This window comes from Medicago sativa, chromosome 7 (assembly GCF_051527215.1).
Source record: "Medicago sativa cultivar Bolivia chromosome 7, Bolivia_mono, whole genome shotgun sequence".
In the NCBI taxonomy this organism is placed as follows: Eukaryota; Viridiplantae; Streptophyta; class Magnoliopsida; order Fabales; family Fabaceae; genus Medicago; species Medicago sativa.
Genome location: NC_140755.1, coordinates 55964483 through 55971034, shown reverse-complemented (window position 1 = coordinate 55971034; position 6552 = coordinate 55964483). Strand labels below are relative to the sequence as shown.

General features: G+C 31.6%; 1 long non-coding RNA gene across 1 annotated transcript; it reads right to left on the bottom strand.

Moving 5' to 3' along the window:
- Nucleotides 1–547: 547 nt before the first annotated feature.
- On the bottom strand, nt 548–6014 carry LOC146906917 (uncharacterized). The gene is made up of 2 exons (XR_015019399.1): nt 3986–6014; nt 548–1083 (listed from the first exon to the last, which is right to left on the bottom strand). It is a non-coding gene; the product is annotated as an uncharacterized LOC146906917 (long non-coding RNA).
- Nucleotides 6015–6552: the final 538 nt, after the last annotated feature.

Below are 6552 nucleotides of genomic sequence, written 5' to 3'. Positions count from 1 at the left end.
ACCTAAAAAATCATGGAGGTTGAAGATTCCAGCATCTGAAGCCATTCCTCGAGGGAAAACCATGGATGAAAGAGCGATGAACCAGAGAGAGAAAAGAGGGAGATAAATTTGAGTGGGAAAATTTGAAATGAAAGAGTTAGTTAGAATCTCTAACAGACTCATATTTATACTCTTTACAATTTTGGTCTTTCGATCAATTAAGTGAATTTTGGGGTGTGTTTGTTGTAATTCGAAGGAGGTGAATTTTGGAGTTTGTTCTCTAACTTAAAACATAATTGTTTTCGAAAGAGAGAGTTAGAAGAGTACATTTTTAGAGACGAGTGAGTGAAAGGGTTTAAGAAGAGAGGCAAGAGAGATTTTGGTCTCTTTTAGTGAAAGAAGGATAAGGAGATACATACAATGGTGAATTTTGTTTGTGTAGAGAGAGAGAGAGAGTGTTTGGTGTTTGAGTGAGAGAAGGAGAAGTAAGGGTGGTTTGGTCTCACTCCACTCACACGTTTATTTGTACAAAATTCCATTTTATGATTTTTAATGTTTTTTAATCGTATTTTTTTTAAGGATAATGCCTTTTAATTGTAGAAAATTCCATTTTATGATTTTTAATGCCTTTTAATTTTTTATTTATCTAGAATAACCATTTTGCCCTTTTATTCAATAAAAAATATTCATACATTGTAAATTTTAAATCTCTAATGTTTATCAACAAAATTGTCCATCTGACTCAGCGAGAATTCCATGGATATTTTTTTTATCGACGTTTAATTTTTTTGTTTAATTAGAAAGTCCAAAACATGCTCAATTCCTTAGCAAATGTTCCAACCGAGTCAAATCCAAACATGCTGTTTACAAAGTTAACCCATGCTAGCCTGTCATTCAATATTTTCCTGAGTTCCTCTAAAATAAAATCATCAATCTTCTTTTTACCCAACAGTCCCACCATAACTCTTCCAACTTCCTCGTTAGAGAGGTGTTTTTTCTTCTTATTGTAGGTAGCCATGATATCCTTTATGACTTCCAGCTCTAACTCATCTTTTTCACGTTTCATAACCAATTCCTTTTACAAGGAATTTTGATTACAAAAACCTAGATTAATAACAAACAAATTAAGCATAAGAGTAGCAAATCAAATTTTCAATAGTACATAGTTTGATTACCTAATTTCAGAAAGTGGTGGATTAAAATATAGAATCTTCTAATATCTAATTTTATAGATGATACGTCATTTAGTTCAAGTGAAAAAGTACTCATGAATATTATTTCAATGTTGTTTCTTTCCATTAAAAAGAAAACAGACACAAATGGTCATGTAAACAAGCAAAACTACCAGGTAGGTAGAATATGAAATGTTAGTCAAATAGAAATGAAAGTAATTGCTTAATCATCTAGCATCATCACTAGGCAGATTAGATGAAAACCCGCACCAATTACTAAATCAATGCATTAAATGTGCAAGCTTAATATTCAAAATGGATATTTAACAGCTACTAGCTTAAATGGTACACCATGTCTATCTCTTCAATAGAAAAGCAAATGTCTCAAGGAGAAAAATCCATTGTGCATTATCATGGATATCTAAATTCCAGTTACAACATAGTTGTCAGATATTTACCAAATGCTCATAAATCTGTAATGCAGCAAAGCCTAAAACTTATATTCTGATGGAATTGAATTCCATTTTCAAAATAATATTAAAAAAATATTAGTTATATCACTACAAGTACAAGGCTCGTATAGCCACTGTCATCAGATGGACTTCCCTGAAACTCACTTCATTGTTGATAATAACTGATAATTATTATTGGTATTTCTTCACATCTGAACCAGTATCTAACACAGATCAAAGACACTAAAGATTTTAAATCTAAGCAAGTTCTGAATATCTTTTTGAAAGAAACTTATTTTGTACTGTTTAACTCCAAAAAAAAAAAATATACGCATCCGAAAAATCAAGAGCAGCGTGGTAGGCATTATGAAAAAAGAAAATGAAAGTAAAAATAGGAACCAATTGCATTTGATCATGGAATTCAAGTCATAACAAACATCTATCACATTGTGCATGATCATGGATTTCTAGATTCCAGTTATCACATCAGACATTTACAGAATGCTCATACATCGGTAATGAAGTGAAGGCTAAAACCTATGGTCTAAGGGAACTGAACTTTTTTATTCCAAAAATGCTCAAGTAAAAGACTCTTCATTGCTACTGCCATCATATGGGATTTCCATGAAAACAGGCACAAATATTCTTATAAACAAGCAAATCTACATACGAGTCTTATAAAACAGCTTTGGAGGCCTTATGAAAATAAGCTGAAAACAAGTTATTAAGTTGGTTTCATAAGTTCTCCAAAATAGTCTAACAAAAATTATGTCAGTAGATAAGATCGAATAACCCAATCCAAACAGGTCCTAGGTCAGCTACAAACACGTAAATATGAAATGCCTTAAGAAAAGAGCTTTCCATAAAATTAAGAATCATACACGCCAATCCCTAAACAAGAAAACATATATCTTGATAATAAGAACGATCCTTTACGACAACCTAAATTTAAGCACTAAATCATTGTTATGCTAACTCTATAACATGAATTGAATTCAACTATACAACAATTGCATGTTTCTCAAAACAACTGCATTACATTACATAACATAACAATAATAGAATCATGGAGAATTTAAGACCTAATTTGCCTCTATAACATGAATTGAATTCAACTATGAACTACAAAAAATTACATTACATGTTTCTCAACCAACGACATTGCATTACATTGCACAACAATAATAGAATCATGGAGAATTTAAGAACTAATTTGCCTCTATAACATGAATTGAATGATTTAACACTATAACATGAATTGAATTCAACTATGAACAACAATTACATTACATGTTTCTCAACCAACTGCATTACATTACGTAGCACAACAATAATATAATCATGGAGAATATAAGACCTAATTTGCCTCTATAACATGAATTGAATGATTTAGCACTATAACATGAATTTAATTCAACTATGAACTACAACAATTACATTACATGTTTCTCAACCAACTGCATTACATTACATAGCACAAAAATAATAGAATCATGGAGAATTTAAGACCTAATTTGCCTCTATAACATGAATTGAATGATTTAGCACTATAACATGAATTTAATTCAACTATGAACTACAACAATTACATTACATGTTTCTCAACCAACTGCATTACATTACATAGAACAACAATAATAGAATCATGGAGAATTTAAGACCTTATTTGCCTCTATAACGTGAATTGAATGATTTAGCACTATAACATGAATTAAATTCAACTATGAACTACAACAATTACATTACATGTTTCTCAACCAACTGCATTACATTATATAGCACAACAATAATAGAATCATGGAGAATTTAAGACCTAATTGGCCTCTATAACATGAATTGAATGATTTAGCACTATAACATGAATTGAATTCAACTATGAACTACAACAATTACATTACATGTTTCTCAACTAACTGCATTACATTACACAGGACAAAAATAATAGAATCATGGAGAATTTAAGACCTAATTTGCTTCAATAACATGAATTGAATGATTTAGCACTATAACATGAATTGAATTCAACTATGAACTACAACAATTACGTTACATGTTTCTCAACCAACTGCATTACATTACATAACACAACAATAATAGAATCATGGAGAATTTAAGACCTAATTTGCCTCTATAACATGAATTGAATGATTTAGCACTATAACATGAATTGAATTCAACTATGAACTACAACAATTACATTACATGTTTCTCAACCAACTGCATTACATTACATAGCACAACAATAATAGAATCGTGATGAATTTAGGAGCTAATTCAATTGATAGTAATAGCAAAACCTAACTTCATAGCAAATATAGAAATGCAAAATTGAAATTGAAAATAGATTACAATTCTAAATGTTGAAGGAAAAGTTAAAGAGACCTGAAAAATCATGCAGGTTGAAGATTCCAGTATCTGAAGCCATTCCTCGAGGGAAAACCATGGATGAAAGAGCAATGAACTAGAGAGAGAAAAGAGGGAGAGTGAATTTGTGTGGGAAAATTTGAAATGAAAGAGTTAGTTAGAATCTCTAACAGACTCATATTTATACTCTTTACAATTTTGGTCTTTCGATCAATTAATTGAATTTTGGGGTGTGTTTGTTGTAATTCGAAGGAGGTGAATTTTGGAGTTTGTTCTCTAACTTAAAACATAATTGTTTTTGAAAGAGAGAGTTAGAAGAGTACATTTTTAGAGACAAGTAAGTGAAAGGGTTTGAGAAGAGAGGCAAGAGAGATTTTGGTCTCTTTTAGTGATAGAAGGATAAAGAGATACATACAATGGTGGATTTTGTTTGTGTAGAGAGAGAGAGAGAGAGAGAGAGAGAGAGAGAGGGTTTGGTGTTTGAGTGAGAGAAGGAGAAGTAAGGGTGGTTTGGCCTCACTCCACTCACACGTTTAATGCCTTTTATTTGTACAAAATTCAATTTTATGAATTTTAATGGCTCTTAATTGTATTTTTTTTTTAAGAATAATGCCTTTTAATTGTAGAAAATTCCATTTTATGATTTTTAATGCCTTTTAATTTTTTTATATATCTAGAATAACCATTTTGCCCTTTTATTCAATAAAAAATATTCATACATTGTAAATTTTAAATCTCCAATGTTTATCAACAAAATTGTCCATCTGACTCAACGAGAATTCCAAGGATATTTTTTTTATCGATGTTTAATTCTTTTGTTTATTTAGAATTCCATGGATATTGTTATTTTTCTTCATTTAAGGAAAGAGGAGCTTAAGTTGGTGAAAAGAGAGGCACATGTTAGTAAGACTGAGCGAGAATATGTTAGGCTCGAAATTGTTAATGTCAAGAAACATGTGGTTAGCGATGAAGTTGTGGAGGACGAGTTTGATGTTTCATCTGTTAATGTTATTGTGGGAAAGAGGAAGCCTTCCGCGAATGTATTTGCGGAGAAAAAAAGTGTTGTTTTTGGATTTCCAAACTGTTGTATTTGGATTTCCAAATTCTATTATCTACCGAAGTTGTTACTAGGTTGAGTCACGACCAGGTCGCTCTCTTTATGACGTTTCGTGGCACTACCCAAAATTGTGCAAGGTAGACTATCAACCACGCCGCCTCCAGGATAAAACAAGCCCAGCTACAACTGTTCGATTAACTACTGCATTGTAGAAAATCGTTCGAGAATTACACCGTCAAATATGGTACTAAGACCACTCTTTAATACTGAAACTACTTTAATATGGTATAATTACCATTCTATTATGGTGCTAAGACCACTCAAATATGGTGTTTCCACCATTCTAACCTTTAAGTTCTCCAAACTATTAATATGGTACTATGACCACTCAAATATGGTGTTACCACCATTTCTCCTCAAATAAAATTATTGAATAATTTTTATATACCGTTAAGATCATTCTTGATTCCGACGGGACATTGTTTATTCCAAATAGGGACTATGATCTTAAAAGTACTCTTTATTCCGAAGGGACATATATTATCGAAGGGACTATGAACTTAAGACCATTCTTAATTCCGAAGGGACATTAAACCGAAAAGGGACTATGGTCTTAAGAACACTCTTAATTCCGAAGGGACAGAAAGGAGTAGAAAAAGGAGAAGGACTTGTTAAACAAGTGGAAGGAGGGAGAAGAGATGAAAGACTCGTCAACACAAGTCAAAAAAGGGAGAAGAAAGAAAGAGTTCCTGACAACTCAATGAAACTCTTTGGTGTGTGGAATGCACTATGTGAGTTCTCTATTTATAGGGAAAATTCATAACAAATAAGTGAGAAACTTTGGGAACAAGTAATATGAGAAACTTTGGGAACAACATATTACTTTGCGATTAAGTAATTCACAAATTAGATATAGTACAAAAATATCTTAATTGAGTACTAAAATATATTAAATTTAGTGCAAAAATATATTATATTATGTACCAAAATATTTTAGCAAAACTTGGGGACTAAGAAAGCACTTTCTAATAATGATTAAATTAATTATTTAATTTATCATTTCCAAATAATAAAATATATATCAATATATATTTTTTCTCTAGTGCTTATGTACCCCATTAATTAGAGGTACACCCCCACTATATAAACACTACTAATGTGTGTGTTCCATCCGATGTGGGACTTCCACTTTTTTCAATTCACACAACACTAGTTCTACCCAACATGAGAATTTGTGTTTAGTCTTTTTACTCAATTTTCACACATGTTCCAACAATCCCCCACTTGAATTTAAAAAATGGTTTCAGAAGTAACGTCAAAAACGTCTCCATAAGATTTGCTAGTAAACAAAGGTGTCGCCTACAACTTGAACCTTTGCATAGTGAGTAAAATTCTGATTAACAAGAGTTCCTTACAGCATTGAACTCTATCTCAGACATAGAACCCACACACAAACCTTTTCATAAGGTGTATTCTAAAAGCCCGTGCGTTTACGACCTTGCACGTGTATCCCAATTTTAACGAACGC